This window comes from Saimiri boliviensis, chromosome 11 (assembly GCF_048565385.1).
Source record: "Saimiri boliviensis isolate mSaiBol1 chromosome 11, mSaiBol1.pri, whole genome shotgun sequence".
Lineage (NCBI taxonomy): Eukaryota > Metazoa > Chordata > Mammalia > Primates > Cebidae > Saimiri > Saimiri boliviensis.
In genome coordinates this window covers 112347113-112374232 of record NC_133459.1, presented here as the reverse complement: position 1 = coordinate 112374232, position 27120 = coordinate 112347113, and the positions used below count along the sequence as shown (strand labels likewise).

The following is a 27120-nucleotide window of genomic DNA, read 5'->3' as shown; positions in this document are numbered from 1 at the left end:
CCATCAACAAATTATATAAACCTGAACAACTTACTTAACCTTAGCTAAGTGAAACCTTAGTTTTCTTACCTATGAGAAATGGGTGAATGATAGGTGGTCTATGAAGTGCCTTATAACACCCAAGAGCCATGACTCCAAGAGTTCTTCACATGTATCACAAATGTTATCAGATTATAAGAGCAAAATTTTAAAACAAGCAAACAAACAAACAAAAAACCGCATAGTTTCATTTTACGGGGAAGTTGACAATCACCGAAATTTTAAACTCTGAATGTTTTTTTAGATGAGAGAAATTAATCTTTCCATAAGTAGAACATAGTTGAGGCCTCTCCAAAAATTTCATTAGCAATGAAACCTTTATTTTAAAAAGAATGTGAAGAACTTGAACGAAATCCAATCCACAGCAGTAAAAATGGTAAAATATTTGACAACCCTAATATGGTCCAAAATATTTGGCTACATTAATTGATTAGGTTATAGAATGTTTCCAATTTCCCTACCCTGTATTTCTTGGCAGTCTGGGTAGTAAAATTTTGGAATAAGTCCTTAAGAGAGTTAGTTATTTAAGTTCATTTTTGAGAATCAGGCACCGACCTTCCTATAGTCAACAATTTCCCATTTATTTCTATCCCTATCATGTCATTTTAGCCTCCTGCACAGGAAACATAAGGTTCCTTACTAGAAAGTATAAGACAGAATAGCCAAAAGAACACTGGGTCTGGAGCCAGAAAATATGAGTTTATACCCTGTCACTTCTACCTGGAGGCTGCAGGGTTTGGCTAAGCCACCTAATCTTTCTAATTTTCTCCATGTGGGAAATGAAATAATATTTACCTTAGAATCATGAGAATCTAATAAAGTATTCAAAACATAATTATTTATTCACTTACAGATGGTTTGTCCATTCCACTGACACCTTACCTGTAGTGTACTTCTGTGAGACTAAATTTTTTGGCTTGTGCTTTGCTTACTTGCTGCCCAGTCTGGATGCCAGTGTTACTGCATCCTACCAAAACAGAGGTTTGCTGCATTGGTGTTCAGAAATATTTCACTAAATATCTTAATGTTCTAAAAGCCAATGGCATTTGTGGACTAATTGTTAGGTCACATTTTTTATTCCTGTTATCCTAATTCCCTCTCTGTTTCTGGTTAATACTTCTTAAAATTGCTAAAATCTTGGCTTTTGAGTCTTTACTGCTCATTTAGCTTTAAGTATTATGCTTGCCTACTTTTAGGTGATCCAACAAATTTATCCATAAGGCTGCTTCTAACCTCACAACTATCTTAAATATTACTTTTTCCTGCGAGGCATCAAGTTACACAACATAACAGTGGAAAATAGCACTTACCTAAACTAACATTAAAATATTTATATTAGAAGACAAGTATAATTTTATTATTGTGTAGAAACCAGTAAATACTGATATTTTTTAAAACTGTGGTTTGTTTTAGATGAATATTTGTAAGACAAACAAATATTACATTGTATTGCCACCTTCTATAATCTTTTATGTATTTTTTGTTTTCCTAAATTGATATACTGTTACTAAAGACATAATTCTGATTTAATTCATACGCTTTAACAATTATATATTTATTTATTTATTGAGCATTTCCTAGATACTTACAGTGGGACAAACACTACACTATGCACCAGAGTTTCAAAGATTAACATTAACAGAATGTGATCCATAACTTTACACAATAACCATATTATTGGACAGCAAATACTTAAGTATCCCACTATGGATACGTGGAATGTGATAAACTAAAAGCATGTGTAAAACACTCTACAAGCATGAAGAAAGAAATGGGAAGTAACAAGAGAAATGTCCCATGGAAAGTGGCTGTTGAGATGAGCCTTAAAGAACGTTATCTTTGACAGAGAATGGAAGGAGGCAATTTGGTGGAAGAAGCAGAATGAGCAGAGGTATAGAACATAAAAGTACATAAAGCATTCAGGGAAAATCTCTGTTCCTCAGAAGAGTTAAGATAACAGATAACTGAGAGAGGGTAGCTGAAATGAAATTCTAGTCTGTATTGAAACTCAGTTTTACTAGTCCTCTAAGATTTTGGCTAACATGACATGGTAAAATTTGGCTTAGAAGCTCATCTTTATTCCAAATATACAGCACTACTTGAATCTCTTTCACACACATACACAAACACACCCCACATATATACAGTTGATTCTCCCTCATCAGTGGGTTTCACAACTGCAGATTCAATAAATTATAAAACAAAATATTCAAAAATAAATTTCGAAAATAAAAAAATCGCAATACAACAATAAAAATAACAGCCTTAAAAAATGATAAGTTCGTGTCCTTTGTAGGGACATGGATGAATCTGGAAACCATCATTCTCAGCAAACTAACACAAGAACAGAAAAATCAGACACCGCATGTTTCCACTCATAGATGGGTGTTAACGAGAACACAGGAGGGGAACATCACACACCAGGATCTTTTGCAGGGTGGGGCCAAGGGAAGGACAGCATAGGGTGGGGAGGTTAGAGAGGGATAACATGGGGAGAAATGCCAGATGTAGGGGGGTACAGAGGCAGCAAACCACATTGCCATCTGTGTACCTATAGAACAATCCCGCATGATCTGCACATGTACCACAGATTCTAAAGTACAGTAAAAAAAAAAAAAGCAAATAAATGTTAAGATATAGCGTAGCAGCTATTTACATATGTATGTACATTGTTTTAGGTATATGAGTAATCTAGAAATGATTTAAAGTATACAGGAGGATGTGTGAGGATGTGTTCAAGTTACATGCAACTATTAAATCATTTTATATCAAAGACTTGAACACCAATTGATTTCGGTATCACTGGGGGTCCTGGAACACTGGTGGATGACTATAATGTTAAAGTACAGAGGCCACCTAAAGAACAACTGATATACTTCAAGGATTAGAAAAGAAACAAAGATAAAGAGTAGCAAGCACAGCTGAAGCCACAGATCTGAAGTGCTCCAGGTTCTGAAGCAAGCAGAGATAGCCTAGAATGAACTCCTCTGGTGTAACTGAGACCAAATGTGCCCTGCCTTAGGTGGGGGACTGTAGTTAAACTCCTTGCTTAAAATCACAGGCCCGGTGGATCTTCCCATGCAAGGGGTTAGAACATATAAAATGATATAAAACTGTATGCCAAAGAGAAAGGAGGAACCCAATATAGATGTAGCTTGAATCTAAGATGTATGCCCCTCCTTGTGTGGTTTCCACAGATAAAACATCAACACAATATCAATATGGGATTACTCCCAGGGACACTACTATAAGCCATGATTCTACATCAGGTGACTTTAAGTCCATGTTGAGGCAATCATGGAGTTGTTAGATGGGAGGGAAGGAGTTCATCAAGATAAAAACAAATAAAGATAGCAATCACTCTAGATGGACAAATTCACAAAATTTCTGAAATGATATAAGAAAACACCAAAAAAAAAAAAGACTGCCAATTCTAAGAAAAAAATTTATTACAAAGTGAAAAAGGAGCAATCTAAAAAAGTCTTTAAAAATTACTGTTTACAATTCTCATGAGAAAAGAAAATAAAGGAGATACTACTATCCCTTAATGACAGTATGAGAATATATGAAACAAAACGAGCAGAAATTAAGGAGAAATGGAGGGTACTAAAAAGAGCCAAACAGAAATTCTCAGGATAGAAAATTCTGACACTACGGCTATTACTAAAAAGCCAAAAAGTAACTGATGCTGACAAGGTTGCTGAGAAAAGGGAATTCTTACACACTGTTGGTGGAAGTGTAAATTGTTCAACCATATGGAAAGCAGTGTGGCAACTCCTTAAAGAACTGAAAAGCGAACTACCAGTTGATACAATAATCTTATTACTGAAGATATAAATCATTCTACCATAAAGACATATGCATGCCTATGTTCACTGCAGCACTATTCACAATAGCAAAGACATGTAATCAACCTAAAGGTCCATCAACAGTATATGGGATTTTTTTAAAAACTGGTACATATACACCATGGAATACTATGCAGCCATTAAAAATAATGAACATATGTCCTCTGCAGAAACATGGATGGAACTGGAGGCCATTATCCTAAGCAAACTAACACAGGAACAGAAAACCAAATACTAGATGTTTTCACTTATAAGTGGGAGTTAAACTTTGAGTACATATGGGCACAAAGAAGGGACCACAGCGACAGTAGGGCCTACTTGAGGGTAGACAGTGGGAGGAAGGTGAGGATCAAAAAACTACCTATTAGATACTATGCTTATTACCTGAAGACAAAATAATCTGTAAACCAAACCCCAGTTTCATACAATTGACCTAAATAACAAACCTGCACATGAACTCCTGAACCTAAAATAAAATTTAAAAAAAGAAAATTCAGTGATTGAAATGAAAAAGTAAAAGATGAGGTACATTCCAGAGAGGACATAGTTAGAAAAATTTAACGAATTGTAATATGGTACTGGAGAACTCATATAAAATCTCCACAGAGTGACAAGATTAACACCTTTATTTCCAAAGATAAGAATTTTAGATATTATTGTACAGATAAAGGACAGCCATCAAGGTTATTATTCAGGGGATGCTGTAGAAACTCAATTCTGGTGTCAGTATAAGGAATGAGTAGCAGGTTATTGTCATAGTCCTGCTAGGAATGATAAAGTCATGAACAAATGGCTGGTAGAATGAATGGGAAGGGAGCCATTATTTTCCCCAGCTTTTCTCTCTAACTTCATTAAAGTCAGTCTTTATATTTTAAAACTGCTTAGATTCTGATAAAACTTGATCAGTCATTCTCTAAATCCTCTCCTCCTTAGCCTTATATTTTCTCTCCACATTTATTCCTATCATCATTCTTTCTTTCAAATCTACTTGACAGAGAACTTCAGAATTTCCTGATTAGAATTGTCTTTTTTTTCCCAAAAGATGTACACCTCCAATTTGTTTTAAGCATAGCAGCCATAACATTTTCAAAGAACAATCAAATAAAGCTCATACTCCCAAAATATGGTAGTAGAAATAGCATTTTCTTAAAAGTAAAATGGACTTAAATTCAAAGTTTGATTCTTCTATGTATTAACTATGTGTCAAGTCACAACTGCTGTGAACCTCACTTTCTTAATCTGTATGAACGGCATTTAAAAGCTCCTATTTCATAGACGTATTATGAGGAACAAAGGAGATTAAGTCTCTACAGAGTCTAGCAAAGTGGTTTTAATGTAGTAAATGTACAATAAATATTTTACCATCCTCATTAACACCCAGCATGAAAGGCATTTTCTAATATTCATGCCTGAGATAGAAAAGACCCACACCTCCACTGTGCCTTACCTTGCTCTGTTTATATATTTGATTAAACTAATTTATGTATACATATATCTCCCCTACTCTATTGTAAAATCATTTCAGAGCAGTGCCCGTATCTTATTCCTTTCTGTATCATTCTCTTTATAGCACAGTGCCCAGTTAATAGGAGGGGCTTAATAAATGTTAGATTAACAAATTATTGGAGATAAAATCTAACTTATCTTCCACTCACTGCCTCTACATGCCATCATTGTTTTTTTAAATTGGACAATACAAACTTCTTAAATTATCATTACTTTCTCTTCCTTTTTTTTTTCTCTCATTCCCTTTAGTTTTCTTCTCCCTGGCAAAAGCAAACCCAATCTACCTTCATTGTCTCCATCAGCGCTGACATATCCCTTCTCTGAACTCTTCCATCAAGAAAGGAAAGAGAAAGGATTTTAACTATCATATCCAACAACATACTTTTGTACTTAGCCCAGTTTGTCATACACAGTATGAACTCAAATTTGTTGAATTCACCTGAATAATCTTGCCTATTGCTTAAAATGGCTTACTGCACAGCAGTCAAATGAATCATATAAAAAGGTAATGCATCTTTTAAATTACTATGATTTATTAATTCAAATATTTTATGTTAGGATATTCAAAAAGAATATTTAAAAATACAAAAAGGGCATCAAATTCTCAATATTCATCCAAACATCTATTATGAATCTCATTTCTCTCTGAAAATAAAGCTTCATACCAGCTTAATTAGCATGCATTTATTATGTGTAAAAGCATCCTCAAGAATTTTCTTTTCTTCCAATCAGGTCATAATTGTTTGCAGTAAGAGCTACTACATATTTTATTAATTCAGAATGAACATAAAGTAGGATATTATCACTGTATTTGAAAAAATATTAACAACACTACAGACAGAATCTTTTGGGGTAAGAAGGAAAGCATGAAACAGGAGGAAAGACTAAGTTGCGAAAGAAGAAACAAGGGTCAAAACAAACTGAATGGGAAAAAAAACTGATGAAGGGGTGAATATAAAACAAAAAATGAGTAAAAGAGGGAAGACCACAGAAAATAAAGAGAGAAAAAACAAGAAAAGAGAAAAATAGAGAACGAAGAAGGAAATGAATTTTAAATGCTGAGTTAGATCCATAAAATTCTAGTACTAGGAAATCAAAATACAGTGGAAGGTAAAAATTACTCAGTCTTCCCAACACAGAGGTTTTTAATATTTTCCCATTCCCTACACAGAAATTCTTATATAATTTCAAAAAACTTAAAAGGAGGTCTATATTTAGATTTTAACTATTTTGTTTCATCTCAAAGATGACATTACATCTGTACTACAAGCTCAAGTTAATAATAATGAATACTTTTTAGCATTTGTCATTCAGTTCTAAGCAAAAATAAATAAACTTTTAACTTTATCACCTTACACAAAGTTAACTGTCTTAATTTTCAGTTTCCCTATTTTATATGAAAAGAAGTAATCTAGTTCTATTCATAATTAACTTACACTTTAAAGAATTTTTCAATTCTAGGGAAAAATTTTTTTTCCTAAGAATACATTTTTACAGGAGGGATCCAAGATGGCAAATTAGGAGCGGCTCAGGATTGCAGATCCCAGTGAAAGGGCAGAGGGTAAGTGGATGCCGCATTTCCAGAAGAATTTTTATTGCTCGCAGACAGGAGATTCCCAGGCAGAGGGGCCCCAAGGGTTGACAGCGCGGCTGGTTTGGCCTGCGTGGCTGTTTTGCTGGCGCCCCAGCACGGCAGTTCTCTGAACAAAAAACACGAGTATGGGTGCTGTTTTAGCGGGCGATTGGCGCTCCGGAAAGGCAGAGTCACCCATTCATCTGATTAAAAAGGGGACTGAAACAGGGAGCCAAGCCAGGAGATTGCCTGGGCAAAAAAGCGCCACGAATCTCAGCAACAATGTCTCAGCCGGCGCAGTGGGGAGCCGCACGGGAAATCACACAGATCCTGCTGCCTTTTCAACAGGTGACTGGAACACCTGGGAGACAGTCGACTGTTCAACAACAACAACAACAAAAAGGCTCTGAGGCAGGGAGCCAGGTGATCAGGCTTGGGTGGTCCAACCCCCACAAAAAAACAGCAATTGGAAAAGCTCCAGATTGAGAGTTTCAGAGCAAGCACAGCTGAACCCAGGACAGTCCAGCTCTGTGTGGGAAGGGTGTCCATCATTACCAAGGCAGTCCCCCACTACAAAGGTAGTTTGCCATTATTGAGGCAGCCCGCCTTTGCCAAGGCAGCCCACTATTACAGAGAGAGTCTGCCATCACAGAGGTGGGCCACCATTGCCGAGGTAGTTCTAACTACACCCATATAAACAGGACTGCAGGGAAGTTCACACAGCAGCTGGGCGGAGCACAAAGCAGCTCAGCAAAGCCTGTGCAGGCAGACAGTGACTAGGCTGCCTCCTCACTAGGCAGGGCAGCCCTGAAAAAAGGCAGCAGCACAACAGAAACTCATAAATAAAGCCCTAACTTCCCGGGACAGAGCACCTGGGAAAAAAAGAGAGGGCGGATTTATGAGTTCTGCTGGAGCAGATTTAAACTTACCTGCCTAGAAGCTCCGAATGAACAACAGAGCTCACAACTCAACACTTGAGCTCCTATAAAGGACAGACTGTCTCCTCAGGCAGCTCCTTGACCCCCATATATCCAAAGAGTCACCTCATAAAGAAGAGCTCAGACTGACATTTGGCAGGTATCCTTCTGGGACAAAGATAGCAGAAGAAGAAACTGGTAGCAACCCTTACTGTTCTGCAGCTGCTGCAGGTGATCACCAGGCCTGGAGTGGACCTCAGCAGTCCTACAGCAGAGGGGCCAGGCTATTAGAAGGAAAATTAAGAAACAGAAAGAAATAACTTCATCATCAACAAATTGAACATCCACTCAGAGACCCAATCTGAAGGTCAACAATTACAAACATGACAGGTGGATAAATCCACAAAGATGGGAAGAAACCAATGCAACAAGGATGAAAATACCTGAAACCAGAATGCCTGTCCTCCTACAAGGGATCACAACTCCTCACCAGCAAGGGAACAAGGCTGGATGGAAAATGAGTGTGATGTATTAACAGAATCAGGCTACAGAAGCTGGGTAATTAAGAAACTTCTGTGAGCTAAAAGAACATGTTCTAACGCAATGCAAGAAACTAAGAACATTGAAAAAACATTTGATAAAATGTTAACAGAATAAACAACTTGGAGAGGAATGTAAGTGAATTGATGGAGCTGCAAAACACAACACAAGAACTTCGTGAAGCATAAACAAGTTTCAACAGCCAAATTGACCAAGCACAAGAAAGGATATCAGAGGTCAAAGATTAAAAAATGAAATAAAACAAGAAGGCAAGATTAGAGAAGCCATTGAGTTTGGGGCTGGCCTTTTTGCAGCAGTTAATACAAACAATGATCCCTTACAAATATCAACCACAGACTAACATCCAAATTCAAAAAAATATCTAGAATTAATTTCAGCAGTTCTCCCTTTAAATAGGGCTAGATCTAGATAATCATTTTAGATTCTTTCAACTTAAGATGGTGGTTTTCCTGCCAACACACGAAGGAAATGATGAGATTTGTGAAAGCTAATAGAAAATCCACTATTGCAATAGAAGACTATCTGATTTTTACTTAAATGTTTCCGTGAATAAGTTTACAATGATTAAGTATAGAAACACATAACCCAGAGAGACAGCAATCAGGTCCTTGAAAGTTCTGGAAATCAAAGTAATATTCTCATAACTATGTACATGTATCTCTTTCTAATTATGGAATTTATTGAGCAAGGAGCCTCTCATATTCAAATAATTCTTGAATTTTTAAATACTTGGAGCCATATAATATACAGATTTCTGAAAGTTGCTGTATGTCTATATGTAGATCTTTGTGTGTATTATACAAAAAAAAAATTTATTATAACGAGGTCATAGAACTGGAACTCAGGAAACATGAACTCTTGTCCTGAAATATGCTCTTGTCAGAGTTTATTTCAATGTTAACTGATTCTAAATATCCTTTTTGCAAAAGCACTGCCCAAAATCATTATATAGGCAAGAATTTCAGACAAATCACTGATTGATAGAAAAATAAATTCATTCATCCCTTTTATTGTCATTTTAGAAGATACATTAAGATCTATGATGATAATGTAAGAACTTTTAAGTATTTGTTCACATTCTAAACTTAGTCATTTTCTTTGCAATGTAGATAGTTGAACAGTTACTGTGATGTAAAAATTGGATTATAAAATTATAAAAGCTAAATTTCTGCTACAAGATGGATAAATGCTCCACATTTTTTGCTGTGTCTTAAAACTGATTTTTATGCACATAGGGCTTGTAAACCCAAAAATACTACTTCAAAATGCACCTTTTCCTAATAAAGAAAAACTCATATCAGTCTAACAGGTTAAATGAAAAGGGTAAATGAGAGAGCTCTTAAATATAGCACAGCAAATTTCACAAAATACAATTTTAAGATACAATAAATATGTGTCATATTTTTGCAATAAAAGTGGGAAATAAAATTATATTTATAATGTTAACCACGATATAATCATAAAATTTCCACAAAGTAAAGAAAAAACACAAAAAAAACTCAAGAGTATTAAATTTTAAAAGTGAAAATTTCATTTGGTTTTACATATGAGATTACAAAAAGAAAAGCATTTACTAAGATGTAAGAGGCCTCTCGATTGCTAGTCATCTTTGTATTGACAGAATATCCCAGATTCTTACAAATGATTTAGAAATTGCTGGTCTTGTCTAGATTTCCACTAAGTAGTTTTCTGCAGGAAGGAAAAGGACATTTTGGAAGGAATAAAGTATTCCTTGGCATAACAATTTTCATTCCCAAAGAATGTAAGAGCTGGATATAATTATACAAACTTTTCTAAGGCAATTGAAAAGCAATAGTCAACAAGGTGATAACAAGCAGCTTTACCTTGAAAAGACACTATTTTTAATGTTTTTCAACCATAGAATAATCTCCATCATGTATCTGAGTTATAAAAACCATTTAACATCAAGCTGGAAAACATCTGTCATCACATAATGATGATTTCCTTTTAAATAATTATAAGATGATTTGTGGTGGTGAAAACTCTTCATTTTTTAGATCAGAAAAACTTTTGTTTTGCTTTAAACATTTTCAAAGTGTGGGAGAAGATCTCAAAACTAACCCTCAAAACATTTTTTGGAAAACATAGCAAAGTCAAACGTGAAGTTGATTTAGAAATATTTCTGTTAAAATATAAATACATTTATTATCAAACTTGAACATATTAGCTGTTTAATTCTGTGACAACAGCTTAAAAATCTGCAAGTATTATTTCTCTCCATAAATTATTTTAAAAATCACTGATAAAGAGATAAAGCAGAAAATTAAAGGAAACCTTTTTAAGAAATGGTCATAAGTTGAGCATAAGAAAAGACCATGTAGTAGATATTTTATAATATAAAATATTTTGTAAAATAAAAGTAATGTGTTTTAAATTATTAGACTTTGTAATCAAGCACATTATCCATTTTAAAACAGCACTGGCTTTCTTCTTATCTATTAAATATGAATGTTTTTATTAGTTAGAAAATCTGTGGAGCTAATGTACTGTCTATCATATTGACAGAGGAAGTCAGAAACATTCCTGATCCCCAAATTTGGATATATAATTAGTTTTAAAGAAGATTAATGTATTCACCTAACTTGTTTGAATCAGATGTAAGAGAATATGGTGTCATATACAATTATTATTCCACTACTCAATAAAAAACCTTGCACCCATCTTCCAAGCCCATGTGTGATCTGATTTTTCTGGTACACTAAGGCAAAGAAAAAAAAAAAACCGGGATACAGAAAGTCCCCTGTCCTTGCAATAAGGAAAAGGTCTAATTGAGCTGATCAACACAAGCCACCTGCAGATGGCTAAGTTGAAAGAGCACACTGTAACAAATGCTCACGGCCTTCGGGAACCGTAAGCACTCAAGCTACCTAGATGCTACCATGAGGTCCACACTCCCCAAGACCTACCCGTCTGCATGCTCCCACCGGGGGTTTGAGCTTCAGGACACCAAAGAAGCATGCCACACCACTGTCACATGCCCTGAAAGGGGAATAAGGGAACTATTCCTGTTTCAACTGGGGGCTCATCCGGAATCCTGGACATTGAATGTGAATGCAAAACTGTCAGATCTGCCTCTTTTCCAAAACTCTGCCCTCTCTCTTTCTTTCCCATGGGTAAAAGACTCTCCTTCCCCTCAAAGAGTTTTAACCACCCTAACCAGGCTGGTTAAGTCTCCCAGACTTCATCTCTTTTCTCTCTCACTGTTTCAAATGCCTCTTACATCTTCCTTTATGATGTTAAGAGTTTTGCTATAGGCTGCAGCAATGTTACTAAATAAAATAAGCATTTGGCTCAACTGCCAAAGGTGCAAATCAGACCAACTGTTCTTAGAGGTATCGTCTCAGCCTCTACCCTATAAGCCTCAGGCACATATGGCTCTGGGCATCTCTCCTTACTCTTTCCCCTCCCAGCTCAGGTGCCTAGGCATGTCTACAGCATCCAAAGGCTATGCCTCAAATCCACATTTAAATTGTTTTGCCATTTTAAGGAATGCTTGAAATCACACTCCACTGCGAGTTTCAATTGTGAAATATGCAATAAAAGGTATCTTCAGGACAGCACATGGAAATAGCATCTAAATTTTTACCACCTTGAAGAAGGTGGTAACTGAGAAAGAACTGGAGAAAAATTCATGCATATCAGTACTGTGAGAAAGAGTTTGACCATTCTGGACATTTTAAAGAACATCTTTGAATATATATCGGTTAAAACCCTTTGAATGTCCAAATCATCATCAACGATTTGCTAAACAGCACCCTTAAAGGTCACTTCACTGCATGGCAAACTGGAGTAGGGGCAAAAAAAAAAAAAGGAAAAAGAAGCTTTGTGAATGCCAGGTCTGCAACAGTGTTTTTAACAGCTGGGACCAGTTCAAAGATCAGTTGGTAATACATACTAGAGATAAACTCAACCATTGTACTTTATGTGACTTGTGGTTTATGCAAGGAATTGAGTTAAGGAGACATCTCAGTGATACAGTATTTCAGACTATCTAGTAACAGAAGTTCTTTCAGTAGAAACAGGTGTGCAAACTGAACCTGTAACTTCAATGATTATTATAGAATAGGCTGGAAAGGTGCATGTGCTACCATTGCTTCAGGCCCTGGTGGATTCAACACAAATGACTGTGGAACAAGTTCATCCAGATCTGCTCCAGGAACAGCCAGGTGTACAATCCACACATGAGTGAGCTTAAAGAGAAGGTCCAAGTGAGTTATCTAGAAGTGGGTTGAATTCAGACTGAAGAAGGTACTAAAGTATATCAGATGCTAGTAGAAGTATAAACTGAACTTCTAAAAACAGATTTGAACCACGTGAACCCAGAAATCCTGAACCAAGAGGAGAGAGGGCCTAACAAAACAGATTCTGCTGAGGCTGCCAGGAAGAACACAAATATGCTGAGGATTTAGAGACCAAGCCAACAGTGAATTCTAAAGCTGAAAAGTCAGAGAAGGAGGACAGAACAGCTACGCTGGTTTTAGAATGAAATAACACATGAATATATTTTTTAATTTACTTGTTGGATTGATTATGGCAGTATGACTGTCCTTAAGCCAACAGGCAAGTGGACCAAAGTTAAGCTGTTTCTTGTTGTGCTGAACTGTTTCTGTAAAAACAAATTGATTTCCCTCTACCCACTTAATGCCACAGAGAAGGGATCTTTTCCATAACAGAAGGGGAGTTTTGAGAAGTATATTTCTGGAAACTTAAATGGATTATATTCTGATTATGTAGCTGGGTACAAATGTATCTACTGTCATTGTGACAAAAGTTCTCCCTTTTCTCTATCTCAGGTCATGCCCTTTCTCATTTTTTTTTTCCCACATTCTACAGTCAAACTTAAATCACTAGAATATAAGTTTATATATTCTAATGCATGTTAGAAAATTGAATATATAGGAAACATAAGGCTGCGTGATGAAAAGTGCATTGTTACTGTGCAGTTAATTTTGGCTTCTGGCTTTCTTTAGTTTGAATAAACTTTCTTGTCTACCCCGGCAGTCACAGATGACATCTCTGTAACAGAAAGAGTGGTAGTGGCAAAATTTCTAGAATGTTAAAAAAAAAAAAAAAAATCCACACCCATGTGTCTTTTCAAAACCAACTAAACTTCTATAAAGCATCTTGGGTTCTTTCAAAGTTTGTTTTGTAAGAAGCAATGTAGACAATGCTATAATACTTTATATTTTTCCTTTTAATGACAACCGCCAGTTCTTTTTCACTTAAGTTAGGGTGATAAATTTTATTTAATGGAAGCTGAAGGGGCACTTTCAATTGGGAAAATTCATTTACATCTGTAGTAAACTTGATTTTAAACTTGATTTTGATTAAAAGTTGCACGGGTATTTTACCACCAGATCAAAAACAAAAGATGAGCATCATTTTAAAGTTACTATATTTAAAATAAACTACAGAGAAGTACATAATTATCAGACTTTGTTTTGAATGAAATCTTTCTCTTCAATCCTTAATGTAAAGATCTTGTGCTATAACTTCTAAAACCATACAAATAAGAGTGCTATACTGTGGACTTAAAGTAGATGTGTAAATATTTTTAATCAGTATTACCCAAAAAACGAAATATAACTAACACATAAACTAATATGCTATTTTCTTTACCTATTAAATACTGGGAGTTATTTACATTTTTAAAGTAAACTTTAAAATAAAAAACTTAAATGTTTTTATCCTAAAAATAATATGTTTTTATGGGATATTTTAAAACAGAAAAACACATAGAAAAAGATGATCAGTTAATAATCAAAATCACTTTTAATGTCTGCCACACAGAGAATTTTGGTGCATACTTTTCATGTGTTTTTTTGTTTTGTTTTGTTTTTGAAATGGTGTCTCACCCTGTTACCAAGCTGGAGTGCAGTGGCTCAATCTTGGCTCACTGCAACCTCCACCGCCTCCCAGGTTCAGGCAATTCTCCTGCCTCAGCCTCCCGAGTAACTGGAACTACAGGCACGCATCACCATGTCCAACTAATTATTGTATTTTTAGTAGAGACGAAGTTTCACCGAGTTGGCCAGGATGGTCTCCCTGCCTTCACCTCGTGATCCACCCGCCTCGGCCTTCCAAAGTGCTGGGATTACAGGCATGAGCCAACACGCCCAGCCATTTTTTATAATTTTTAATGCATATAAAGCACACACACAAAAATACATATTACAAAATGATATCGTCTCACCTGTTTTATAATCTTTTTTGCATATAAAACATTTTTCAATGTCAATAAAACTAAATGTTATGTCACAATTTTTAAGGCCTACTTAATATTACATTGCATAGCATTACGAAAATTAAACAGTCTCTTATGTTGGACATATGAAGTCCTTCTTTCCTTTTTATTTTGCTACTATCAACAATTATGTAAGAAACAACCTTTATATATACCACTATTTGTCTGTCAGATTATGGCTCTTATAGTTTCCATTTTTTAATTTTATAATATATAAAATATGTTTTTGGTTCTATTCCATTGAACTCTATTTTTAGGACTCTACTGTTAAATTTTTAGCTTTCTAAAATGTTTTATTATCTTAAAGACTCACTCTTGTTAGCTTTAGTTTTCAAATAGTTAATTAAAATTAAATTTAATAACTATGATATTTTTCCACATCCTTACCTAAATGCATATTACTTTTAGAATAGTAAAATGGGGATAACAAGAGCATCTACTAATTGGGTTGTTTAGAAGATTAAGTGGGTTGATTTATTCAGAGGGCTTAGAACAGCTCCTGGCACATAGTCGGCAGGGAAATACATAGTTATACTATATATATTTATCTAAGTATAGCATATATACATACAGACACATGTACAAATATATGTATTAATATATGTATCTAAGTATGTATGTATAATATATAACTATATAAAATGTTATAACATGCATATATATATGCACATGAACTAATGAATACTTATACTCGACCTGCTTCTAAACATTTTGAATATCATCTCTACCATTATTCTTTTAATATACTGCTGCATATAATTTGCTAATTTTATTTAAACTTTTTATCAATGTAAATAAGCTCATTTGTTTCTTTGGTGCTATTTTATTCAAGAGCTATTATCAAGTTTTTAGCATAAATTCTAAATCCCTTGTTTTCCTGTGTTATAGAAAAATTAAAATAACACAGGAAATAATTATAATTGATAATACTTCTTACTCTTTAGGACTGGCAAAGCTCACCCATGAAACAGTATATTAGTATGGCAACTCTTCCATGGTTAGATTTTTTTCATTTTCTCTTTTATTTTCTCCTTCCTAATTCTTCCATTGTTACATGTTTGGTTATGCTTTACAATCTAATCTAAGTATATTTTATAATCCATTTACATTTTCCTAAAAGACATTGATATTTCAGAATTTTAGTAGTCTAGAGTTCTAAAAGGCTATAATCATTTTTTTGGCATCTATGAATAGATACACTCATTCCTAACGTTCTGAACTTCTACTTCATTTGTTTTTGTTTTTTTCTATGTGAATAATTGAATAAAACTGATTTGCATTTTCAAAAAACAAATTTTCAAAACAAATTATTGATTAAATATCATGTTTTCATTTTTATTTTTTATTTGATAACCTTTTATTTCATTTTTTTATTTGATAAACTTAATTTTTGCTGATTATTTTTATTATTAAATTTTGCTGATCAAAGCTGCTGCTATGATCTCTCACTATCATTGAGTTTCTAGCAAGCATTCATATTATGAAAACTATTCATAATAGATTTCACATTATAAGTACAGTGTTAATTGGTACATAACATTTTTCTTTATCTGTTGCCCCAATGTCTTACAAGGCACAAACTTTGCTTTTAAATATCCTAGTTGTTCTTTTTGCGTTCTACTTAAAGGAATAAATTAGCAGATTTTTCTCATGGCCAGATAAGATTAGAGTTGTATATGTTAACTTCCATACATAAAATTTAGCACATATTTACTATCTTTCATTTCCCTAATCCACAGCTACTGAGTCTTCATTTTGATAGTCTAGGTTTTATGTGCAAATTATCATTATATTGCCATGCTCATATTATTATCTACTATTTCAAAAATATTTGTCTTTTATATTCACTTATACAAAAGAATTTTAAACCATACTCTTGATTTCTAATTTTTTTCATTCAAATTGTAAAATATTTTCAAGTTTTTTTCCCTATATTTTCTGAACCCCTGAATGTCTAAGAATATATTTCTATTACTAGCATACAAAAACTATCTTGCCTCTACATAAAATTATTAGCCCACAACATAATTTATTTTAAAATTATGCAGACAAAATTTCTATATTCTGATACATGGAAGTGAATGTGTGAAGCAACCTAAATTTCCCCCCCCCCCCCAGTCTTTGCAACCTATTTGTCCCTTTGGCCTATATATTTATTGGCAGGACTTTTCTTAATTGTTCTGGTATAATAACTTGACTTGGTAATAGTAAACTAGGAAAAAAAATCATTTGGAGTTATACATTAAGGTAAAGAAAAAAACTCTTATATGACTCTCTGATTACTAGTTACACTTATTTAACGTTCTCTTTGGGGTACACCTATTTTGCCGCCCTACTCTTGATTCTCTTATTCTACTCTGTTTTTACTCAACATGTTATCATCCCCCAACATATTATATACATTATTGTGTCCTAATGTTTATGATCTGTCTCCCTCCTCAGGATGGCAGCTTTGTGAGACAGGTGTAATGTTTGCTTTGTTCATTGCTATATTTCCAGAAAATTGAGGGATAGATACCATAGCTAAAATAAAGATAGGTCTTGAGTGAATTCAAGAAATCCCATATTGGGTCATCATTTATCCTTAATATTAGTGAGTTTGTCTGACATTATCATATCTTATTTTACATTTCAAATTTTATTTTTTAACATTTTTCTATTTTTCTTTCATTTTCTGTTAACTTTTTCATTTTTAATTATGGTGAGTAAGTATTAGGTGTATGTATTTACAGGGTCCATGTGATGTTTGATAAGGTTTGGAAGGAAAGCAGGTGGGAGAAAGAGGAGATGGTTAACAGTTACAAAAATATAGTTAGAATAAATATGATCTAGTATTTCATAGCACAACAGGGTATCTTACATAATTTTAAGCTTTGTTACTTTCACCTGCATTTTTAAGAGCTGCTCAAATTTTTTTCTTTTTACCACTGATTATATTTTTCTTTAACTATAATTCTACTCATGACTGCCTGCAAATTGGAGTTTATTTAATGTTTTTAGATTCTGAGTTGTCTTATTTCTTTCCTTTGTTTTCTCCCAGTCTATATTTTGGTCCTTTTAAAAGAAGTCATGCTTTTATGAACTGGGTGAAGTCCTAAAATTATACCAAAGTGTGTGCATATATATGAACATATGAACTTATCATAAAGGTTAACATCTTTCACAATGCTCCAAGATGTTAGAAGATGGGTGGTAGTTGCAGGCACTGCTACCAGGGTTCATCTGCATCACACAACCTGAAAGTCTTTATTTTTAAGGCGATCCTCCAATAAAGGTCCTATGATTGGATTATTTCCCAAAACATTCTCTCTAGTTTTTCTAGGATTTTCAAGACCTGCCTGAATGTAGAAAAAGGAGTAGAATGAAGACCCGGGAAAAAGTCCTCTGTTTTTCACAGACAATCTATACGAAGACAGAGGGACAGCTTCCTCATTAACAAAAGTGTTAATTCTTCAGGCAGAGACAGACTATTGAAGTATTTTCCTTCCCTGGTCTCAGGCAGTCTATGTTTTGTGATGTAAATCTGAAGCACAACAAAAATATAAAACCTGCTTAAAGTTTTCTTACAGAAATTCTTTTGATGTATACTTAGTATATATTTCTTTAGGACTTTACTAGTTGTGAAAATTAGTTGTCATTGTTATTACAAGGTTAGGCATTTTCTAGTGTATTTTTTGAGAATTCATAAAGACTCGAAGCTACAAATATAAGTTTTAATTAAAGTAGTATTCAAAGTTTTCGACAAAAGTTATATATGCTAAGGGAAATTATCTAAAAATACTGTCAGAAGTGTGGATATCATTTTCCACGATGAAACTAGTAATAACTGCAATAATTATTTATCTTTGTGTCCTTTCTTCTCTGAGTATTCATTATTTGCTACCTACCACTTAGTTGTGAAAATTTTAAATGTTTTACTTTTTCACCCAGGTGATTTATAACATTAAAGTTTTTTAAAAATTAACATTCCAGCCTTTTAAATGTTATATATGTATATTTTTTCACTTACCATACAGACAAGATTATTTAGTCAGGAAAATTACTATCCTTTCACTTATGAGCAACTACAAATCTGTTCCTTGCAAATAATGCCAGAGACTGCACTAATTTCTACAAGGCTACACTAATTTCTCTTCTCTTTGAAAATATGCTGTATATTCACTCAATAACATGCAATTTGGTGCTTACTTACATGCAGATTCATAATACAAAATATTATGTGGATAAAAGGGCCAGAAGAGACCTTACAGATGATCAAGTTCACTGTACAAATGAGAGAATCACAGAGACCTATTCAAGATTTCAAACTCAGCTAACCCTAGAACACAGGTCTTCCCATTTCTTTTCTAGTTTTGTTTTCTTCAGCCAAAAAGGAAGGTATATAAGGACAGATATCATGTCCTCTAGGTCTTAGTAACATCCTCCACACTCATAATATTGGTAGGAAATGTAAAAATGCTTTAATGTTGATATATGATGGATGATGGACAAGACAAACTTTTTGGTTTTTTCTTTTTTTTTCTTTTTTTTTTCTTTTTTTTGGGGGGATGGAGTTTCGCTCTTGTTATTCAGGCTGGAGTGCAATGGCGCGATCTCGGCTCACCACAACCTCCGCCTCCTGGGTTCAGGCAATTCTCCTGCCTCAGCCTCCTGAGTAGCTGGGATTACAGGCATGCGCCACCATGCCCAGCTAATTTTTTGTATTTTTTTTTTTTAGTAGAGATGGGGTTTCACCATGTTGACCAGGATGGTCTCGATCTCTTGACCTCGTGATCCACCCGCCTCAGCCTCCCAAAGTGCTGGGATTACAGGCATGAGCCACTGCTCCCGGCACTTTTTGGTTTTTCATTGTTGCTGTTCTAGCTTGATTGTGTGGTCAATTAGCCATTATGTACTAACTTGTGACATAGCAAATAAATGCAATAACCTCAAGCTTTTCTCTCAAAGTAAGGTGACATCAGAAAATGGAAATAAAAGCCAGGTGTGGTGGCTTATGCCTGTAATCCCAGCAATTTGGGAAGCATAGGCGGGCAGATCACCTGAGGTCAAGACTTGGGTCAACATGGTGAAACCCCATCTCTACTAAAAGTACAAAAATTAGCCAGGTGTGATGGCACGTGCCTGTAGTCCCAGCTACTAGGGGAGCTGAGGCAGCAGGACAACTTTAACGAGGGAGAAGGTTGCAGTGATCCGAGACTGTGCCACTGCACTGAAGCCTGGGCAATAGAGTGAGACTCTGTCCAGGAAAGAAAGAAAAGGAAGAAAAGAAAGGAGGGAAGGAGGGAAGGAGGGAGGAAGGGAGGGAGGGAGGAAGGAAGAAAGGAAGGAAGAAAGGAAGGAAGGAAGGAAGGAAGGAAGGAAGGAAGGAAGGAAGGAAGGAAGGAAGGAAGGAAGGAAAGAAGGAAGGAAAGAAGGAGAGAGAAAGAAAATGAATATATTATTTGGTTATAATAATTGGAAAACATCTCAAAATTTAGAAAGCATACCTATAAATATCATCTCATTAAATTCTTCAAGAATCTTGCATGGTAAACATTATATTTGCAACAAATTATTAATTTAAAAAAATCCAGAAGCCAAATAACTGGCTCAAGTTTGCAAAACTAATGAGTGAGAAGGCAAAATATTAAACTTACTCTATTTCATTAAAAAGCTTAAATTCTATTACTTCTCTATAGATTAATGCTGTTTATTAAACTATGTCAAAATACTCCTGCATTCAATGCTACCAAAGTCAAAGTTATAACTAATATACAACATTCAACAGGACTATAACCTAAAATGTTACGTCTTACAACATATAAACTCACTTATCACTTAAATGTATCAATTACTATAACAAAAGACATTTATTTTCATTGCTATGTCACTACATATAGGCATAGATAGGGTGAAGGAAAAGGTTTTCTTTTATTCAGCAGTAAATAATAGTGAAAATCAAAAGAGTAGTATCTCTGATAATTTCACACATATTCCCTAAGAAATAGCTGCTCAATTTTCCTCAAAAAAAGCTACAGGGTAATTTTCATACAGAGCTCAAACTAGCTAAGAAATCACTTGGTGCAACAAGCTCTCTTTCTATATTGATGGTTAGCATTGAAATATACTGCCACCTTATGACAATTCTTTTTATATCTTAATTTTCAGAATATTCTGTTTTAAAAATAAACCTTCACCAGGAATAAGCCCATAAAGTCTAGAAACTACCTGGAATTTATTTGAGATTTTTAAGTTATTAGCTCTATTGAAAACAACCTGAGAGAAAACATTATATTTAAAAGAGCACTTTTAGATTTTGAACATAATAATAATTTTGACAAGATTTCATAAGCATTTTTAAATCCAAGAATCAAGCATGTAACTTATTAAATTCTGGCAATTGACCTAAAATTTCCAATCTACTTTTTCAGTAACAGTTTAAGTTATATTCAAGTATTTGCCCTTATTGTCTCTACAGTTTTGCAAACACACACACACACACACACACACTAAGACTTACAAACTGCAATAGCTTAGATTTGAAGGCAGTATAGAAAAAATAAAGACTAAAATTTTAAAAAGACTGTAAACATGAATAAATACATTAAGGTATGAAATTTACAAGAAGACAAAATAAAACACTACTACAAAACTACTACTATTACAAAACAAAGTACCTGCTTACATATAACCCTCTTTTTGAGTATCCACAGTATAAATTTCCATTGTACCCTGAAACGTGAAGCTTTTTACAGGAGCTCATTTATTTTCCTCTATAGATCCAGTGATTCATGTTTGCAGTGGGCTCTCTGTTTCTCTTTTTGCATTAGTTACTAAAGTACTTATCAAATAATTTATTTTTCATCTTTATCAAGTATATAAGAAATCACTGCATGCATTTTGTACAGTATTATCACTCCTGGTTGTATCTTGTTTTTTCTGCCTTACTTTCACTTTGGCCTGGTAGTACCATTTACTTTCATTTATATGTAACAAGTTGTTACTACAGAAAAATAAGAATTTAGAAGTTGAACAACTAGACCCAACTTAACTTTTACTAGCTGTAGGACCATGATCAGTTACTTCTTCCCTAAGATAAACAATAGGTTGGCTATTCATAAATTGTGACTAAAATACCTTTAGCGATATCTAATATTTATTGGGTCCTAATATATAACGGCTACTTACATAACTTAATTTCTATGTTTGATTTCAGTGAAGTTTCTAAATCAATTTACGTTTTATAATTGCATTTAATGCAGTTGTGTTCTCCCACAAAGGCAGTTTTTAAATCAATGACGTCTTTGAATTGAGGAAAAACAGTACTAACTTATGGTACTGTACTTTTATAATCACCTTTGTATTATTTTAGAACTAAGCAGAATTATTAACAAAAACATTTCAACAAAATGCTAACTGTTGAACAAATAAAGGCTATGATTAAGACTTTGACGTTGTTTTGAGAAAAAAGTTGATAATTCGCTAACTTTTCTATATGTCATGAACATTGAAAATTCACGAAAATTATTTTAAACTTCATGGACAATAAATTTTTTTAAGTTGTGCACAATAACATAATGCTTAGTTTAATTACTGATTTGCTCTTTGCCCAAAGTTTCGATCGAGAGAGATCTTACATGTGGATAACAATGATGACATCTGTAAAAGTTAGTGCCACGTTTAACTCCTCCAGACACTACAGCACCTGGCGACGCCACAGGGAAGAAATCATGGATACTTCTTGAACACACTGCAACAGCTGTCAGCTCAGAAGGAGGTATATTCTAAGTTCTACCAAGCAAGTAGTACTCTACAAAACCTCATTCTGTCCCTTCTTTTAACTGAAAGGAAACCAGATGGAAACATACAACTTGTCAAATTGCAAATGAAGAATTACTATAAATTGTATTGCATGTATCTCTGGGTGTTCACCATTAAAAATTTGGTTGCTAAGTCTGCATGACATTTAAAGAAAACTAACGATGCTTGATGCTATTCCAGGTAAAGACAATATCATATTTTTAAGATAATACATCAAGGTAGACAATGAAAATATGAGTATAGCTTTCATATAATATCAGGACAAACAACTAACAGGCATCGTTCTAGAAGCTTCATAATGTCCAGAATGACTACAAATGCAGCATGGCTAATCATCTCTCACAACAGTTAATGGTGCAGTCTGCTTGGAGCACACAGCCACAGAAAACCAAGAAAACAAACTGTATTACACATGATACAGCAGTCTTAGCTACACTGCTATGGCTAAACCTCCACCTGTATCTCCACTATAGACTTCTATTTCCATCCATTGCATGAAATTACCATAATGCTTAAACATTTTGAGGAAATATTCATTGTAAATTTATACAAAACTCAAAACTAATAATTTTGCTTTATATTTTTGGTACAAAAATTACTTATGATTTTAAGACTACCATTCATTTGATAAAATTAGACATATGTGGTTATTTGATATTTAGAATGTAAGCATTACTATTTCTGAGATGCCCCAAGAAATGCTTTGATTTGTTCATCCATTCTTGTATGTCTACATATAAGCATCCATTAAGAACCTACTGTATGACATGTTCCATATATGTTTAGTTACATGAAATATCCTTTCAACATTATCAAACTGTTTGTTAACAACTAGAGACTTGTTTGGGGAAAAAAAAATGCCCTGCAAATTCTGAAAGAAAATCATTTGTGTCAAGCTGAATATTGTTTAAGTGTGTATGTGATCCTAATGATGCAATAAAGATCACTGAGTACCTGAGATATCTGTTAATACATCTCCCAAAACTGTTGGTACAAATTATTTCTTAACAGCTTTAAATGATACACATTATTTACTTATCTTCTAAATAAACCCTAAAAATTATATAAATGATTTTAACAAGTCAAAATTTCTTCTCACTCACATTTTTTCAATACCAATAATGCATTTTAATATGGTTAATCAGTCCTAAATAATATTTTCAAGTTCTTACAAATTTAGGTACAGCTTAGCTCAATAACCACACCATGCATGGCCACAAAGGAGAAGACTGAGTTTTAGCAAAGACTGAGAAAGTTGCTTAAGATCACACAGAAACAGGATATGGTGCTTCTGACTGATTCACTTTTGCGTCAGGCCTATGTCTCATTCCAGTCCTTTATTCACTAATACACCTCTTAGACCAAGAAGTGAAACACTGAAAGGTATTAGTACAAATTAACCATGAAGGGACACAAAGATAAAATTTAAGTTGTTGAGGAAGTAAACTCAGACACCTTTTTCTGCTGTCTCTCTTCCTCATCCTCTCACATTAATAGACACATGATTAAACCACTGCAAACAGAGGTCTGTGGAGGATGCTTTGTCTATACTGCCAGGTTCCCTGTGCATTACATAAATGCAGTGGGAGAGCTACTGGCCACTATACAACCTCTGTTATCTCCATTTCTCTACAGTTTTACGTTTCTTTCAAACCCAACATCCCATTTTCTTCTGTGGCCCCAGACAGCTGTCACTGCAGCATAATGGACAGCAGTCACTGTGACCTTGCTTGGAGCATGCTCTATGGAAGTCCACATCCCACGCAGCTGCCTTTCCTGGATCGTGGGACCCCATCACAGTGAGCTCCTCTCTATCTGCAGGTGGAGGACTGGGAGTTACACATTTGCTGGGGGCACTGGCGTACATACACACTTTACTTCTCATCTTTTCAACTGTACTCTCATTTTATTCATTTCCCTGTTTATATTTAAAAAAATTCGATGAAAGCACAGAAGGTAAAAGTAATATAAAGGCATGACCAATGGATGAAAAGGACAACTCAGAAACAGACCACAAATTCAGTGCTACTTTATATGCAAATCCCTTCTATCTTTAATAGAATTCATCAAATGTCTTCAGTCATTCATAAAGAGTAAATTATTTTCCTTTGATACCTTTGACAGAATAAATGGTCAAATTCCTTTGTTACGTTTGTCTGTAGGAGTCAGGACTGAGAACGTATTCCCTGGATATCAGGTGGCCGTATCATCAGGGTGATACCATGGTTCTTTTTAAGTAAAATATAAAATGTGAGCAAACATAGTGAAGGCACAGTCCTGAGGAAATGTGCAATACTGTGGTGCGCACTGAAGAATTCTGAAAGTATGGGGTAAGAGTGTGTTGGAGAGAAGCACCAAATGCTAGCTTTTATAATCCCTGTGTTACTCATCTCTCAAGTGTCCCCTTTCTATTTCTTACAGAGCCAAAGTTGTTGAACAGAAAAAGATGACAGAAAACTGATTTTTGATAAAATTATCATTTGAATGATCATGACTATAAATAATTGGCCTCTTCCAAAATGAAAAAGAACTCCATGTCCTAGTTGTACATGGATAGGTATTGATCATCCTATTTAAAAGTAATGTTTTTCTACAAGATGACTTACACCACAGAAAATCAGACGTGCTTTATCAGGTTTGGCAAGTAGGGACTGCTATCCCAGAGGGATGTTTCCAAAAAGAAAAGAATACGCCTTTGTTATTTTATTTATTTATTTACTTATTTACTTATTTATATTTTTTGAGACAGATTCTCCTGCTATAATGCAGCAGCATGATCTCGGCTCACTGCAACCTCTGCCTCATGGGTTCAAGCAATTCTCTCGCCTCAGCCTTCCAAAGAAGCTGGGATTACAGTTGCCTGTCACAACAACCAGCTAATTTTTGTATTTTAGAGGTGGGATTTCACCATGTTGGTCAGGCTGGTCTGGAACACCTGACCTCAGGTAATCCACGTGCTTTGGCCTCCTAAAGTGCTGGGATTACAGGCATGAGCCACCAGGCCTGGCCTTGTTATTATATTTTTAACCAAAGATCAGGAGGCATCATTTACTAGGGGTTATAAAACTGGAAAAGACAAAAAAGTTGTAGATTCGGAAGACAACTAATTCAGAGAAAGGCCACACCTTCCTTGTGGTTAGTAATTTATCCTAAATCCCAAGATTAACCCGTTATCATGGTAACAGAAAGCATCAGTGTTTCCCTGCAATCTCTCATACTTCTAATAAAATAATGGTTCCCATGACAATAGATGCAACCTCACGAGAGGCAAGTTCAGAGTAGAAACAGTAAACATATCTTGGCTTAATAAGCAGGGAGGAAACTACACTGAGAGTATTATCCTCTCACTTTCTTTCTGTTGTTAGTAATAAAAGTAATAGGTTATAAGAGATATGAATCACAGTATCAGCCATCTAATGTGTAATACTTGACCTCATTTGAATTTCTATTCTAAAGAGACTAGCAGTGTTCGATATAGGAAGAATGTTAAAAAGCAAAATGTGGGAAATGACAGTTTCTGCTAATTGCTATTCATTATCTCTCCAAACAATAGTGTTTCCTAAGACATAAACCATGCTTTTCCTTTTTTAAAAAATTACTCTTACAGCATAAATAAAATCCATTTATCAGCTCTTTATACCAATAGTTGAGAGTGTAGACATCTATCTAGTAACCAAGTTTCCCTGGTAAGAAGCTCAAGGGGATCTGTGAAGTAGACCTTTAGATGAAGAGGACATAAAGAACAAGAGAACACACTTAAGTCTCTAAGAGTTTTTTTAGATGAAAATATATGATGTTTTATAAGACTAAACTATCTTTCTCAAGAAGCATAGTACAAAATGTGTTCTGGGTGGTTCTCATTTAACACAACAGGCAATTGCTTTACCGAGAAAGGAAATCCAGTTTCTAATTCCTGTTAACTCAGATGGGCAGTATGGCAGCACTCTCTCTCATAGATGATCTGTGTTCAGATCTACCTACCTCTCTCTAACTTTCTTTTCAGAAGGTGTCTTCTAACTACTGTGAAAAACATGTGAGGGATGTATATTAACAGATTAACTGGAGTGATAAATGTTATCCAATGTGACAATGTTATGAGACTGTGATTTTGACTGCCATCCATATCAATTGCTTAAGGTCTCCATTTTGTATATTGTCAAACAGACACTAACAAAGGTAGCCAATACATAAAAATGTATGTCTAGAATAATTTTTTTATTTTTTTTGAGACAAAATAAAAAAATTTATTTTTTTTTTTGAGACAAAATTTAAAAATTATTGCTCATTGCAATCTTGGCCTCCCGGGTTCAAGCAATTCTCCTGCCTCAGCCTCCAGAGTAATGGGGATTACAGGTTGCTGTCACCACGCCAGGCTAATTTTTTGTATTTTTAGTAGAGACCAGATTTTGCCATGTTGGCCAGACCAGTTTCAAACTCTTGACCTCAAGTGATCCATCCACTTCAGCCTCCCAAAGTGCTAGGATTACAGTCTTGAGCCACTGCACCTGGCCTCAGAAGAATTTTAATGACAAACAGAAGCTAGGAAAACAATCCCTGCATTGGTTACTTTTGTGTCAGGATATAATGTGCTTAAAATTAAGAAAAACAATA

General features: G+C 34.6%; 1 protein-coding gene and 1 pseudogene across 1 annotated transcript in view; one reads left to right on the top strand and one right to left on the bottom strand.

Annotated features, from left to right (window-relative positions):
* Positions 1–27120, bottom strand: part of DPYD (dihydropyrimidine dehydrogenase) — an 856217-nt gene that overhangs the window by 684092 nt on the left and 145005 nt on the right. The gene's annotated exons all lie outside the window — the stretch shown is intronic.
* Positions 11345–12951, top strand: LOC141580362 (zinc finger protein 131-like; annotated as a pseudogene).